At 44.9% G+C, this 15,434-nt stretch overlaps 1 protein-coding gene across 1 annotated transcript in view; it reads left to right on the forward strand.

Annotated features, from left to right (window-relative positions):
- The window catches only part of GPBP1L1 (GC-rich promoter binding protein 1 like 1), a 1,437,510-nt gene that overhangs the window by 733,916 nt on the left and 688,160 nt on the right, over positions 1 to 15,434 (forward strand). The window lies entirely within an intron of this gene.

The raw sequence follows: 15,434 nt of genomic DNA on the forward strand, positions 1-15,434 counted from the left end.
ATAAAGAGTTTCATTTGTACTGTATTCCTTGCCTAGGCCCTGACCACAACATGCCTTGCTGTCGGTTTTGTGCTAAATTTAATCAACACACTGTTAAGCGTCGGTATATTTTTGCATCTAAATATTTTGGCTCAAGATTTAACTATCCAGAAATGTCATCTGTTAGCAATCCGACTACAGGAATACACAAAAAACACAAAGAAAAAGACAGAGACCGACAGTCGAGGTCCAAAACCGACAAAGCTTCTCCTAAGTCAGTCGCCGGTTCACCGGTACTCAGTGAGGCGCTTTCACAGCTGCTAATGCCCACTACTTTTGATTCGCAGGCCTCTACTGAGACCCATTCAGAGTCTGGTATGCTGCAAGACACTTTAAGTATTGAACCCGCGGATGTCTGTACGTTAGATGGATCCGGAGCCGCAGAGCAGGCACCGGCTTCTGAGGGTGTTTTCAGGCCTAAAGATTTGTATATTAAACCAACGCCATCTTCAAAACCTCGGCCAAAATCAACTTCTATGTCTAAAAAAACCCAACGCTTGGGCCACGTGCACAGGCCTAAAAAAATTGCCTAAAAAACAAATGATCAAAATGGCTGAGGATTTAATTACCTTGATCAGGGGCTTCCATCCCCCTCCTGCTAAGGGACCTAGGTAAGGCACTGTTTATGAATCATCCGATCAGGTTTCCATTTCTTCTGATTCCTCCTCTGATCAGGAATTGTCTATTCCACCTTATGAGGACTCTGATGCAGAAGAATCCATCCCTTCTGCTTCTCCTCCTGAGGATTTTTCTTTTGGAGAAACTTTGCATACCTTAAGGGAGCATTTTCACTGGGAGCGTCTGGATTTCTCAGAATCTAAAAAGAAGCTTAGGGATTTCCTTCTTCCTCAGCCTAGGCCTTTGGCTATGCCTCCTGTTGTAGACATTGTTGATGATGATTTCTCAGAATCCAGCATGGCTCCTGATTCCCTGCCTCTGGCTCCTATTAAGCCAGACAGATATTACAGGGTTCCTGACTCCCACAAATTCCTTTTTAAAAACCCTACTGCTGACCCTGAAACCATTTCTCAGGGTCCCAAGGGTGTTAAGGCTTCTACTGCTAAAAATCCTACCCCTTCTGATAGAGACTCCAGGGCGCTGGATAGGTGGGGTAAGAAGGTTTACATGTCTGCAACCTTGGCAATCAGGGCTTTAAACTGTCAATTTCATATGCTTAAATATCATCAGCATGTCATGGGCTTACCTAAACAGAAAATGATGTTAATTTCTGACTGTGTGGAAAATAGAGTTACAGGATTTATTGCATTCAGCTGAACAAGCTGGAAAGCATACTTTGCAATGTGGTTTTGATTCCTTTGATGCCTCTTGCAAGGCCGCTATAACTGGATCTATGATAAGAAGGCATGCTTGGCTCAAGGAGCAAAATCTGCCTGATCATGTTAAAGCAAAATTGTTGGATGCTCCTTTACAACAGGACAGTCTATTTGGTAATAAGGCAGAAGAAGTTTTGAAAAAGATGGAAGACAAAGCTAAATCTATGCAAACTGTAAAAGATTTCCTACAAGTGCAGCCGCCCAGGTTCAGTATGCACTGGCCTACTAAGAATTGGTCCTTTCCAGTACCCACCAGAGATGCTCAGGTCAAACCCAGACACTCCAAAGGCTCCAGGATGTTCTTCGTCTTCCCTTGCTGCAGTCCTGACTATTGGGTATAGTCCGCGTCCCAGTCGGCCCGAATACCAGAGTATAAGGCTGACGTCGGTCATGGCATTTAGGACTGACGGTCAGTACGTCAGGGTACGCGCATGACCGACGCATTCTCAGTCTTTTGTACGCGTGGTCGATGCAGGAAGAAGCAATTTGTGAGTGCAGGTTGGCTAAAGAGATTTTCCGAAACCCGGAGTTTCAGACCGAAAACAGAGTTGGCTAAGTAACCCGTTGAAAGACATTTTTTTTTTTTCTTGCCTCAGTATTTAACGGATGTCAGAAAAGTGAATAACTGTATTTTGTGGGAAACAGATACCGCGATAGTATCATACATACATTGTGTATACCTTGTTTAGCCTGAGCACGCGTTGTTTGGTTGCCGCTCTTGTTGTGTTTTGATAAAAGCACTATTAAGAGGAGGGAGGCTTGATTGTGCTAGGTGCGCCGGATGCCCGGCTTCATCCAAGAAGCTAAGGACAAATCAGTGAAGCCGGACGCCGGTCCTTTAGAAGGCTCAGGAGCCAGAGGTTTTGCCAGGAGTCTCTATGGAGTCTCAGGCAGATACTTTACTGTTACAGGATGTGCCCTCTCAGGAGGTAGGCCAGGCTGAGGGGGCTTTCAGGTAACTGTTCTTCTCTTCCCAAGGTAGTTACCTTCTGTTGCCAAAGCTTCTTTTAGAGGTAGGCCAAGTTCAGCTTCTGTGGGGCTTTCTCTAGCATTTTCGGCTCTGTGTGCCTAAGAAACATATGCTTAAAATGGCGGAAAGATTTGATTACTTTGATTAGAGGTTCTATGCCCCACCTGATAAGAGGCCTAGGGTGGAACAGGAGTTTGATAGTTTTGAACAGTGTTCACAGGCTTCAGAGTCTTCTCTGGATCACTTCCAAGAGTTTCCTACTTATTCTGATTCTGATGTGTATGATTCCACTCCTTCAGCTTCTCCTCCTGAGTTTTTCATTTTCAGAGACTCTTCACTCCATGAGGGAGCACTTTAAATGGGAAGGCCAAGATTACTCTGACTCAGAAAAGGCTTAGGGAATTCTTGTTTTGCCCCAGCATAGGCCCTTAGCTATTCCTCCTGTGTTGAATGTGGTGGAGGATGTTTTGCAGAGGCTTCTCTGAACCCTGACTCCTTGCCTCCTGCTCTGTTAAAGCCTGATAGGTATTATAGGGTGCCCGGCTCATAAGTATTTGTTTAAGAGTCCCAGGCGACCCAGAAACTGTTTCTCAGGGCTAAAGGTGTTAAAGCTTCTGTGGTTAAAATCCTGTACCCTCTGATAAAGAGGCAAGGGCTTTGGATAGTTGGGGTAAGAAAGTATATACTTCTTCCACTCTAGCCATGAGGGTTGAATTGTCAGTTTCATATGCTGAAATATCAGAATTATCTCCTTTCACAATTGAAATCTAAGGTGGATGCTTTGGGGAAGGTATTGAGTGTAAAGAATTGCTGGATTTGGTTCATGTGTCTGAACAAGTGGGTAAGCATTCTTTGCAGTGTGGTTTTGATGCTGTTCAGGCCCTCCAGGGTGGCTGCTACTAGTTCTGTTCTTCGCAGACATGCCTGGTTGAAGGATCAGAATTTAGCTGAGCATGTTAAGACTAGGATTTTGGATGCTCCTTTACAATCTGATGTGTTGTTTGGACGCCTGTGGGAAGCAGTTTTTTAGAGAAATGGAGGACAAAGCTAAGTCTATGCAGACTGTTAAAGATTTTTGCAGGTGCAGCCTCCGTTTAGTAGAAATTGGCCTGCTAAGGGGTGGACATATCCTGCTTATGGTTCCCAGTCTAGGGGTAGGTCTAGACATGGTAGGGGCAGGGCTCAAGGTTCGTTTAGGCCTAGATCAGACAGTTCACCTGCTCAGACTTCTGGTGAGGGCAGGGGTCAGTCCTTTCGTAAGCAGAACCAATGACTGCCCTGCCTTTTCAGCTGCCAGTGGACTCTCGTCTGGCAGCTCCTTTGGGAGGAAGATTGTCTCTTTTCAAAGAAAATTGGGATTTAATCACAGAGACAGATGGGTGCTGGATATCATTCATCATCACGTTACAGATTTTATTTCCACACAATGCCCCTTTCAAAGGCATGCCAGATGTTCCTCCTCCACAAAGAAAAGAGGCTCACAAGCAAGTTTCTCAGTTACTCCAGAGGGGCCATTCAGCCAGTCCCTGTATCAGAAAGGGCTTCGGATTTTATTCTCTCTCGTTCCTAGTACCAAAGAAGGGGGGAGACCACTTGATTTATTTTTCCATCTTATCTATCCACATTCCACTACACAAGTTCAAGATGTTGACGTTACAGCAACTGTTACCTGCTGGGCAAGGATCACTGGATGGTAACTTTGATCTCAAAAGCTTACCTTCATGTGCCTATAAGGCTAAGTTGCAGAAAGTATCTATGTTTCTAACTGAGGATTTTTCATTATCAGTTCTCTGCATTGCCCTTTGGCTTATCTACTGCGCCCAGTAGTTCACAAAAGTCTCTGGCTCAGTGATAAGCTACTTTTCAGGCTTCAAGGCATCTAAATCTATCTCTACTTGGGACGACTGCCTGATTCTGGCTCAAGAAAAAAGAACACCTTCTACAGCATCTGGAATATGTCATAGCAGTGCTAAGATGCCTAGGGTATTCTGTGAGCGAAATAAAGTCCAGTCTAGTACCCTCTCAAGACATGTGCTTTTCTGGGTGAGACTGAATACAGCAGCCCAGATGGCCTTTTTAACCCCGACCCGGACAAACAAAAAGAGTCTGTCACTTTACTTCCATCAACTATCTCATCAGTCCGCTGACTGCAAGGACAGTCCTTCAAGCATTAGGGTTCATGGCATCTTATTCTCCAGGCTCCCAAATTGCCAACTGCATATGAGGAAGCTGCAATGGTATCTCAAAATGTATGGACACAGCACTGCCAAGATTTGGACACTGTCATTCAAATAATACCTTGCCTTCAAAAGGAATTCTTGTGGTGGGCTCAGGAAATGTCACTAAACAAAGGACTTCTGTGACGACCAGAGAGGCGGGTCAGATTTTAACGACAGATGCCTCGGACACTGCTTGGGGAGCCTAAATGGAAAGTGGATACAAGACAAGTGGCCTGCCAGACTACAGCATCTACATATCAACATGAAGGAGATGTTAGCAGTCCAGTTTGCATTGATGCTCTTCAAGGAGTTACTTTTCCAGGGCAGGTGTTGATTCTGACAGACAACACAACTGTCATGTGGTACATCAACAAGCAAGGGGAACACATTCTTATCCTCTATGCAGGCAAGCAATGATTTTATGGGAGACTGCTGCCACTGCGTTAAGCCTGCAACTGACTCTTCAGGCAAGGTTTCTGCCAGGAGCACAGAACTCCCTAGCAGATGTATTAAGCAGACAAATCATGATCCCCACGAGTGGGAAACTGACTTCATGTATTTCAGAAATTGACAGTGTCATGGGGAACTCCAGACATAGATCTGTTCGCTTCCACTAAACCACCAGCTGCCAAAGTATTGCACAAAGGGGTTTCACCACACAGCTTGGAAAGTGGATGCTCTGTCTTTCAGTTGAAAACCTTCATGTCTATGCCTTTCCACCTCTACCCTTTCTTCCAAAGGTATTACTAAAGGTCAGACAAGACAGGCCAAGGATGATTTTGATAGCTCCAGATTGGCCTCGCAACACTGGGGTACTTCACTCTAAGGAGTCTTTGTAAAGAAGCCTTTTGGCCTTACCTCTGATTTCATCTGTTATCTCAGAAGGGCGGTCATCTGCTCAATGTCAAGCTTCAATCTCTTCATCTCACAGCTTGGCATATTCTGTGTTGAAGCTGCCGGTGGTCTCAGCTTCCCTCAACAGTTTTAAATGTGATTATGGAAGCTAGAAGGCCTAGTACTAGGAGAGTGTCATGAGAAAAAAATGAAGAGATTTATTTTGGAGTTACAGCAAGAATTTGAGATTTCAGAGCCTAATTTGAGTGTGGCTCTTCAATATCTTACTGACAAAGGTTTGTCCTTCTCTTCCATAAAGATTCATGCTGCAGCAATTTCAGCTCACTATGATTGTGACCCACCTTTGTTTTCGCATCCTTTTGTTCAAGCAGTTTTAGAGGGCAAAAGATATAAGACCCCCAAGGAGCTCCTACTCCTGCTTGGGATCTCAATTTTGTGTTGGAAAACTTTACTCTACAACCTTTTGAGCCTGCAGCTACTGCTGAATTGAAATATTTGTCATGGAAGACTGCTTTTCTGTTGGCTATTACTTCTGCAAGAAGGGTGTCTGAGTTGCAGGCCCTTATGGCAGTAGAGCCCTTTTTGATTTTCCATACTAATCCTTCCTTTATGCCTAAGGTGGTTTCTAGTGTGGCTTTAAACCAAACTATTCATTTGCCTACGCTTTTGCAGACCCTCAAACTAAAGGGGAAAAGATTTTGCACACTTTAGATGTACACAGGCAATTGCGCTATTATTTGAGCAGGACTAAAGATTTTAGGCAGTCTCAGCAGTTACTTGTTTCTTTTGCTTTGTTCACAGGGCAAGCCTGTGTCAAAACAAACTATTTCTAGGTGGATTGGCTTTTGCATTGCATTTTGTTATTCCCATCATGGCAAAGAGGTTCCAGCTGGGATTAGGGCCATTCCACTAGGGCTACTGCCACTTCAACAGCATTTCTAAGGGGTGGCAACTAAGGATATTCTGGAAGCAGCTACTTGGAGTTCAGTGCATACTTTCTCTAGGCATTATCACCTGCCTATATACTCTAAGACTAGAGCTGGTTTTGCCACAGCTGTTTTACAAGGCATGTTGTCAGCTCCTGCTACTTTATAATTTGCGAGCCGCCCTTACCACTGCTTTGGGATTCAACCCAAGTGACAGGACTGCAGCAAGGGAAGACGAAGAACATAGTACAGTGTACCTACCATAAATGTAGATGTTCGAGGATTCCTTGCTGCAGTCCAACAACCCTTCAGGATTTCCCTTGTTGCAGGAATCTCCCTCCTCCTTTCCCTCTGTGTTTCAGGGTGGTTGTGTAGGTGAGTTTACATGCTTATATTTTTTGTATATATATTACTGTATATATTGTACATGTTTTTGGTGCAGGTGTTGTTTTTGGGACTTGTCTTTTGGGTCTTCTGACATCTGGGGCAAGAAAAGACTGCCAATAGTCAGGACTGCATTTCAGTCACAAGGAACTTAGAGATCAAAACAATGGGGTGCCTCCACCTCCAAATCTGGAAGTAGCAAGGCACCTCCTTACGGTAAACAGTCTCAATGACTTTCCTCTGCCATCACCAAGCACTTATCTTTTGGCAGCCCCTTTGGGGGGGGGAAACTGGCACTTCATGCACAAAACTGGCATCTAATTACCCAGGACAAGTGGGTTTTAAATATAGTATCCCAGGGATACAGATTTCATTTCCACATGTTGCCAGTCCCAAGCGGATGGCCAGATCTGCATCCAAAGCAGTGGGCAGAGGCCCAGAAACAAGTTATGTCCCTCATGAATATGGGGGCTATTCAGCCTGTACCAGAAAAGGAAAAGGGACAAGGTTTTAATTCAAGACTTTTCCTGGTACCCAGAAAAGACAAATCATGGCATCCAATTCTGGACTTATCCATTCTAAATACATTCCAAAATTCAAGATGCTGACTCTACAACAGTTACTGCCTATGCTAGGCAAGGATGCCTGGCTGGTAACTCTAGACCTAAAAGAGGCTTTACCTGCATATCCCAGTCAGGGAATCTTGCAGAAGATGTCTCTGCTTCAAAACAGGCTATTTGCATTGCCAGTTCTCTGCACTGCCCTTTGGCTTATCTACCGCACCCAGGGTCTTCACAAAGTGCCTGGCACCAGTAATTGCATTTTGCAGACAAAGAAACATTCAGATTTATCCTTACCTGGACGATTGTCTAATTCAGGCAGAAAACAAGGACACACTTCTAAAACATCTGGCGTTTGTAAAAAGGCTTCTAACTTGTCTAGGGTACACCATAAACTAAAATAAATCACAACTGGTACCCTCTCAAATAATTACATTCCTGGGTGCAAGCTTGAATACAACTGACCAGATGACTTGCCTTACGCCAGAAAAACAAATTCAATGGATGACTTACTTCAAACAAGTGGCCACAAAAACCCAGCTTATCTGCAAGACAAATTCTGCAGGCCTTGGGGTTCATGGCTTCCTGCATTCTAATAATTCCATATGCAAGACTGCATATGAGGAAACTTCAGTAGTACCTATAAAGCTTATGGAGTCAACATTGTCACAGCCTGGAAGCAATGATTTCTATCATCCCTTGCCTGCAGCAAGAGTTCCTGTGGTGAGTAGAGGCCTGTCACCAAAACAAGGAACTGTCATTCATTCCACCCCTGCCACCCAAACCCTGACTACGGACACATCAGATTATGCTTGGGGGGCTCATATGGCAGGGAGATGCATTCAGGGCCAATGGAGCCCAAATCAAATGCACCTACATATCAACCAGAAAGAGATGCTAGCTGTTCAGAATGCTCTGACAGCCTTTAAGGGCTATCTTCATCCAGGACAACTACTGATAAAGACAGACAACACAGTCATGTGGTACATAAACAAGCAGGGGGTACCCATTCCTACCCCCTTTGCAGACTAGCCATGGCTTTGTGGAACACGGCCTTGACTTATCAAATACATCTACAAGCTCACTTCCTGCCAGGAAAGCAAAACACTCTGGCAGACGAACTAAGCAGAAATCTTATGGACCCACACAAATGGAAACTGGATCCACAAATCTTCAGCTTGTTGTCACGTAAATGGGAGAGCCCAGACATGGATCTTTTTGCCTCACCCCAGAACTATAAGTTGGACAAATTCTGCACAAGAATTCATCACAAAAAAGCTTGGAAAGTGGACTCTCTATCCTTCAGCTGGAAAAACCTATCAGTCTATGCCTTTCCCCCTCTGCCTCTGCTCTCCAAGGTCTTACTAAAAGTCGGACAGGCAAAACCAAAAATGATTCTGATTGCTCCAGAATGGCATTGCCAGCACTGGTACCCGCTCCTACGCAATATGTCACACCTTCCTCCATGGTACCTGCCTCAGACACCTTATCTACTGTCTCAGCAGAACTATCAAATTCTGCACACTCCGCTCCAAACTCTGAATCTTGCAGCATGGCTAATCAACTAATTTCACCGGTTACATCTCTCAGCAAACCTGTGATGGATGTCATTTTGGAGGCTAGAAGGCCTAGTACTAGAAAATCTTATGCTGATAAATGGAAAAGATTCTGTGCCTGGAACCAAGCACAAGGAATAAGCACAGCAATGCCCAATATTCCTCAGATTCTGCAATATTTAACTGAGATGCTTCACAAGGGCCTATCTTTCTCTTCCATAAAAATACATGCCTCTGCCATTTCAGCTCATTACAACACAAAGCCTCCCCTCTTTTCTCATCCCCTGCTAAAGCAATACCTCAGAGGGGCCAAAAATGTAAGACCTCCCAGGAGAGCACCAACTCCTGCATGGGACCTCAATTTTGTGTTGGAAAAGCTCACCCTACCTCCTTTTGAGCCCAGCTGCTACTGCAGACATACAGTTTCTCTCTTGGAAGACAGCTTTTCTTTTAGCAGTCACTTCAGCTAGAAGGATTTCAGAACTGCAGGCTCTCATGGCAGTGGAGCCTTTTATTATCTTTTACCCAGTCAGGGTGGCGCTCAGGACCAATCTATCCTTTATGCCTAAAGTGGTATCTAGTGTGGCTCTTAATCAGTCCATTCATCTGCCAACTTTTTTCCCACATCCACAGAACAAGGGTGAGCGGATTCTGCATTCATTGGATGTACACAGACAACAAAGATTCTACTTAAGCAGGACAAAATCTCAAAAAAAAAAAATCTGAGCAATTACTGGTGGCATTTGCTGCAGGGGTAGTGGGAAAGGCTATTGCAAAGCAGACTATTTCAAAATGGATAAGCCGTTGTATTCGTTTCTGCTACATGTACCATGGTAAACCTGTTCCCAAGGGGATCAGATCCCATTCCACCAGGGCTGCATCTACTTCTGCAGCCTTTCTCAGAGGGGTTCCCACCAGATACATTCTAGAAGCTGCTACCTGGAGTTCAGTTCATACATTCACCAAACATTACCATTTACCTCTCTTCTCTAAATCCAGAGCAGGCTTTGCCACTGCTGTCCTGCAGGGCCTTATAGCTGCTCCTAATGCTGTATAATTCCATCCTCCCAACCATAGCTTTGGGATTCTATCCAAATGTAATGACCAACAGTGAAACACGAAGAACATAGTACAGTTGTGTACACTTACCATAAATGTAGATGTTCGAGTGTATTCACTGTTGCAGTCCTGGTTACCCACCCGCCAGCCCCCTGTTTTTTTCTTACTATACCTCTTCTTTCTTTTACTATGCTCAAAAGTCTTTTTGGTATAATATTTGCTTTTATTTGGAGGTATATTTGTTGTGTTTAAATTACATGCATATATATATATATATATATATATATATATATATATATTGTTCCCCATTTGGGGGCACCTGACATCTGGGGCAAGAAAAACTGATGAAAATGGCGTCGGCTGCATGTTTTATATCCCTGACGACCTGACGTCATGGAAAAAGGGACAGCAACTGACGGAGGACCCAAGACTTTGTTAATCAGGCCGACTGAGGGCATCCTGCCAGCAGATTACCCAAATGTAATGACTGCAACAGTGAATACACTCTAACATTTGCATTTATGGTAAGTGTACACAACTGTACTTTTCTCGTCTTCAGAAACAGGGAGTGCAAAGCCACCCCCTTATGGTATAAGACCTCAAAATGACTTTACACTTCCACCCCCTCCCTCTGCTCACCTGCTCGTGCCCCTAGGAGGAAAACTCTCCTTCCATGCAGGCAACTGGGCCACCATTACCAACGACTGCTGGGTCCTCCTCATAGTGTCCCAGGGATACAAATTTTATTTCCACACACTGCCAACACCAAAAGGGTTCCCAGATCTTCCTCCAAACCAATAGGCAAAGGCCAAAAAGCAAGTCCTTCCCCTACTCTCCATAAGGGCCATAGAGCATGTTTCTTCAGAACAGATAGGCTAAGGTTTCTACTCCAGACTCTTCCTGGTACCCAGAAAAGAGGGCACATGGCGCCCCATCCTCGATTTATCCATTCTAAACACCTTTCTGGTGATACCAAAATTCAGAATGCTCCCAATCAGGGAATCATGCAGGAAATACCTACATTTCAGGGCAGGATCTGTGCACTTTCAGTTCCCTGCGCTTCCCTTTGGCTTATTTACTGCTCCCAAAGTTTTCACAAAATGTCTGGCACCCGCTATTTCTTTTTGCAGACCAAGAAATATTCAAATTTATCCGTACTTAAACGACTGCCTGATTCAGGCAGACAGGAAAAGCTGCTTCAGCACCTGACCTTTGTAAAGGACGTACTGATCTCCCTGGGGTATACTATCAATGAGAAGAAATCAAAACTAGTCCCCACACAAAAAATTGTATTCCTGGGAGCAAGCCTGGACACAGCATCCCAGATGGCATTCCTTACTCCAGAAAAACAAACCTTACCTGACAGGCTACTTTTCTCAAGTGGCCACCAGAACCCAGTTATCCGCAAGAAAAATCCTGCAAGTTCTAGGGTTCATGGACTCTTGCATTCTACTCATTCCATATGCCAAACTGCATATGACAAAACTACAGTGGTACCTAAAAAGCCTTTGGTGTCAGCACTCTCTAGACCTGGAGACTCTTATACCAGTGACACCTTGTCTAAGGAAAGATTTTCTTTGGTGGGCAGCAGCATGCAACTACAGCAAGGGACTTCCCTTCTCACACCCCCACGCCGCCCAGACCCTCACCACAGATGCATCAGACTATGCCTGGGTTGCTCACCTGGACGGCAGGTGCATTCAGGGCCAATGGAGCCCAAATCAAATACATCTTTACATTAACCTAAAAGAGATGTTAGCTGTTCAGCACACACTGACAGCTTTCAGATCCCTACTCTCCCTGGGGCCTCTACTGATCAAAACAGACAACATCACAGTGATGTGGTATGTCAGCAAGTAGGGAGGGACTCACTCTTATCCTCTCTGCAGGCTCGCCATAATCCTTTGGCACACTGCTTCATCCATGCAACTACACCTGTTAGTACAATTCCTGACAGGTTCTCTAAACTCCCTGGCAGACAACTTAAGCAGAAACCTGCAAGACCCACAGGAGTGACTGCTAGATCTCAGAACCTTTACCCTTGTAACCCAGAAATGGGGCACCCCAAAAGTAGACCTCTTTGCTTCCCACTCCAATCATCAGCTCAGGAAATTCTGCACCAGGGAACCTCACAGCAAGGACTGGAAAGTGGATGCTCAGTCTTTCCAATGAGTAAACCTCTTTGTCTATGCATTTCCCCCTCTACCACTCATTTCAAGGGTACTGCTCAAAATAAGGGAGGAAAAACCGAGGGCAATCCTGATTGCCCCAGACTGGCCACGCCAGCACTGGTACCCACTCCTGCCACCATGGCACCTACCTCAGATCCCAACATTCCTGACCCAGAGGAATGGAGAATTCATGCACCCCTAATTGCAGACCCTCAACCTGCAGCCTGGCCTATTCCCTAACCTCTCCTCAAGCTGCCAGTGTAAGCAAACAAGTTCTAGATGTTATACGTGAGGCCAGGCACCCCAGCACTAGAAAATCCTATGCTAACAAGTGGAAAAGGTTTTGCACCTGGATCCAGGCTAAGAGAGTTGGAACGGCATAGGCCTCCCTAACTCTCATCCTGGATTACCTGGCAGACCTACTACGCAGGGGTCTGTCCTTCTCTTAAAATTCATGCCTCAGTCATATCTGCTCCTTTCAGCAGAGCGCCACCTCTCTTCTCACACCCTCTCATCAAACAGTTCCTAAGAGGGGCCAACAACTTAAGGCCACCCAGAAGAGCTCCTACCCCAGCCTAGGACCTTAACTTTGTGTTGGAAAAGCTCACCCTGCCCCCTTTTGAACCTGCAGCTTCAGCCGAGTTAAAATTTCTCTCTTGGAAGACAGCCTTGCTTCATGCCTTCACTTCAGCTAGAAGATTATCAGACCTGCAAGCACATATGGCTGTGGAGCCCTTCATCATTTTTAATGCTGACAGGGTCTCCCTCAGGACTAACCCATCCTTCTTGCCAAAAGTGGTGTCAAGTGTGGCTCTCAACCAATCCATTCATTGCCCACCTTTTTCCCTGACCCACAAAACAAGGGGGGAAAGGATTCTGCACTGCCTAGATGTGCACAGACAGCTCAGATTCTACCTGGACAGGACTTAAATCTTTTAGAAAAACTGATAAATTGCTAGTCAGCTTCGCTGCAGGAGCAGAGAGGGCAAGGCCATATCCAAACAATCTCCAAATGGATAGCACACTGCATCCATTTCTGCTACAAACAGCGCAGGTAACCACCCCCAAAGGGGGTCAAGACACATTCCACCAGAGCAACTTCCACCTCTGCAGCTTTTCTCAGATGGGTCCACACCAGAGACCTCCTGGAGGCTGCAACATGGACTCCTATTCATACCTTCACCAAGCATTACCACCTGCCTGTCTTCTCCAAATTTAGGGCAGGCTTTGCCACCGCAGTCTTGCAGGGCATCCTAGCCAGCCCCTAGTATTCTTGATTTCCTCCACCCTTTTCTTCAGATTTGGGAATCAACCCAAATGTGATGACTGCAACAGTGAAACACGAAGAACATAGTTCAGTTGTATACACTTACCATAAATGTAGATGCTCGAGTGTATTCATTGTTGCAGTCCTGGTTTCCACCCCTCCATCCCACTTGTGTCTCTCTCTGTGTCTTTCTCTCTCCTTGCAGGGAATTTTTGGTATTTACTTTCTACTGGTGGTGGTCTTCCACCATAACCTAGCTCCCTATTTGGGGGCTCCTGACTAAGCCTGTGGTATTCGAGCCGACTGAGGGCTACCCCTGGCAGGATAACCCAAATGTGATGACTACAACAGTGAATGCACTCTTAACATCTACATTTATGGTAAGTGTACACAACTGTACTTTTTCACCCTCACTTTTGTCCAGTAGGACAAAACCAAGTTAGTGCTGTAAGTGTAGCAGACGGAGATCTGCATGCCTTTTAAAAGTTACCTGTAATTCCACCCTTCATTTCAGAATTACAAGAAAGAAAAACATATCCTCAAAACTGTAGTGTTTGAGAAGGCTATACTTTAAGGATATTGGTTCCTTGGCAGTACAGGCGATTATCCTGCTCAACGCAAAGAAGTTCTCTTTCATTCCTTATACCCCAACACAATGACTGACGTAACTGTGGATCTTGCCTCAGTTCTTTCTTCCCACTGAGGCTTTCAGGTGGACTTAGAAAGGCGACTGAAATTGCCAGTAAACCTTCCATGCAAAAGATGTAATCTGCCAAGCAAAAGTGGTTCCCTTTTTGGTGCTGAGGCATCCTTTTTTCCCCATTCATTCAGTATGTAGGTGCTTCTGACTCTGGGACTTGTGAAATTTGAGTCTTCATTTTGTGGCTATGCTGCATGTCAGTCATTTGTTTTACGTCATGAATTTGGTGAAGACTGGGCTTTCACGCTGCAAGCTGGTAAAGTAGATCCTTAGGAGTGCTGCATTTCTGTTTTTCTTAGAACTCCCTTTTATGTGAGCAGTTGAAATCTCAAGTCATCTGTGGGTTTTCTAGCTCAGTGGAGATGGAAATGTTTTGATTTGTGCTGCTCTTGGTGGCCGACAAATCTCTGCATATTTCATGAGTTTCATAACCTTCTGTTTAGGGAACCTTGTGTCTTTCAGTAGGACAGGTTGTACCTCGGTGTGCACCCACATTTCCTTCTGGAAGGTAACTTCACAGTTAACCAATCAGTAGTTCCTTCATTTGTGTTGAGGAAGGAAAGGTTTATGTTTTGCAAATATATATTCAGTTGGGCTGCCTCCTGCATTGCGTTTTGCCTTCAGGTGTCCAACTGACTTCTGACAATTGCTGAAGATTCCGGTAGAAGAAGGAATGATAGCTTTCTACTTTTTCAACTACCTCCATTGCTAATGTCTGTATTGCTGCAACTACTTGGTCATCTGTGCATATGTTCACTAGGTGTTATCTTGTTGACTGTAATTCTGGAAGATGGGGTTATATTTGGAAAGTTCACTACCCTGCAACTTCTAAAGTAGTGTGACTGTGTAGTCCTCTGCTTTTCACTCTGGTTACTGCTTGGAATGTGTGGGATGCAGCAAAACTAAGAGACCAGTGTTAACTGCAGTACGTTTTGTTCATTTGGCTCTGCCAGGTGAAATATTTGAGTCTGGAATAGCCTCCATCCCCCTGGGGTGCAGTGAATTGTTGTGATTGTATAAAATAATGCGAGTGTCAAATCTTCATTACTTGATTTGTAGGAAAGTGTTTGCTTTGGCACTTTGAATGAACTGTTGGGCTGGCAGCAGCACTTAATGTAGCTGGCAAATTCCTTCACAGCCTGCAGTGAGACATTACTGAATATGGGGTTTTCCATAATGTACTAAGTGGTGGTGAAGTTAAATCCAACCGCAGACCCATCAGGGCAGGGGTCTTCTAGTGGATATTCTCATTTTGTCCCTTTTTATGTGGATAGTGGCCCTGTTCACTGGCTGTTGTCCTGAAGGACTTTAAGTTGTGCAAGTGTGTACCGTTGTGACAGTGTGGGTGGCAGTTTGTTGTTTGATATTAGGCATGTTCCCTAGTGTGGGGAGAG

The sequence above is a fragment of the Protopterus annectens genome, chromosome 4.part1, assembly GCF_019279795.1.
Source record: "Protopterus annectens isolate FY-2018-M chromosome 4.part1, PAN1.0, whole genome shotgun sequence".
In the NCBI taxonomy this organism is placed as follows: Eukaryota; Metazoa; Chordata; order Ceratodontiformes; family Protopteridae; genus Protopterus; species Protopterus annectens.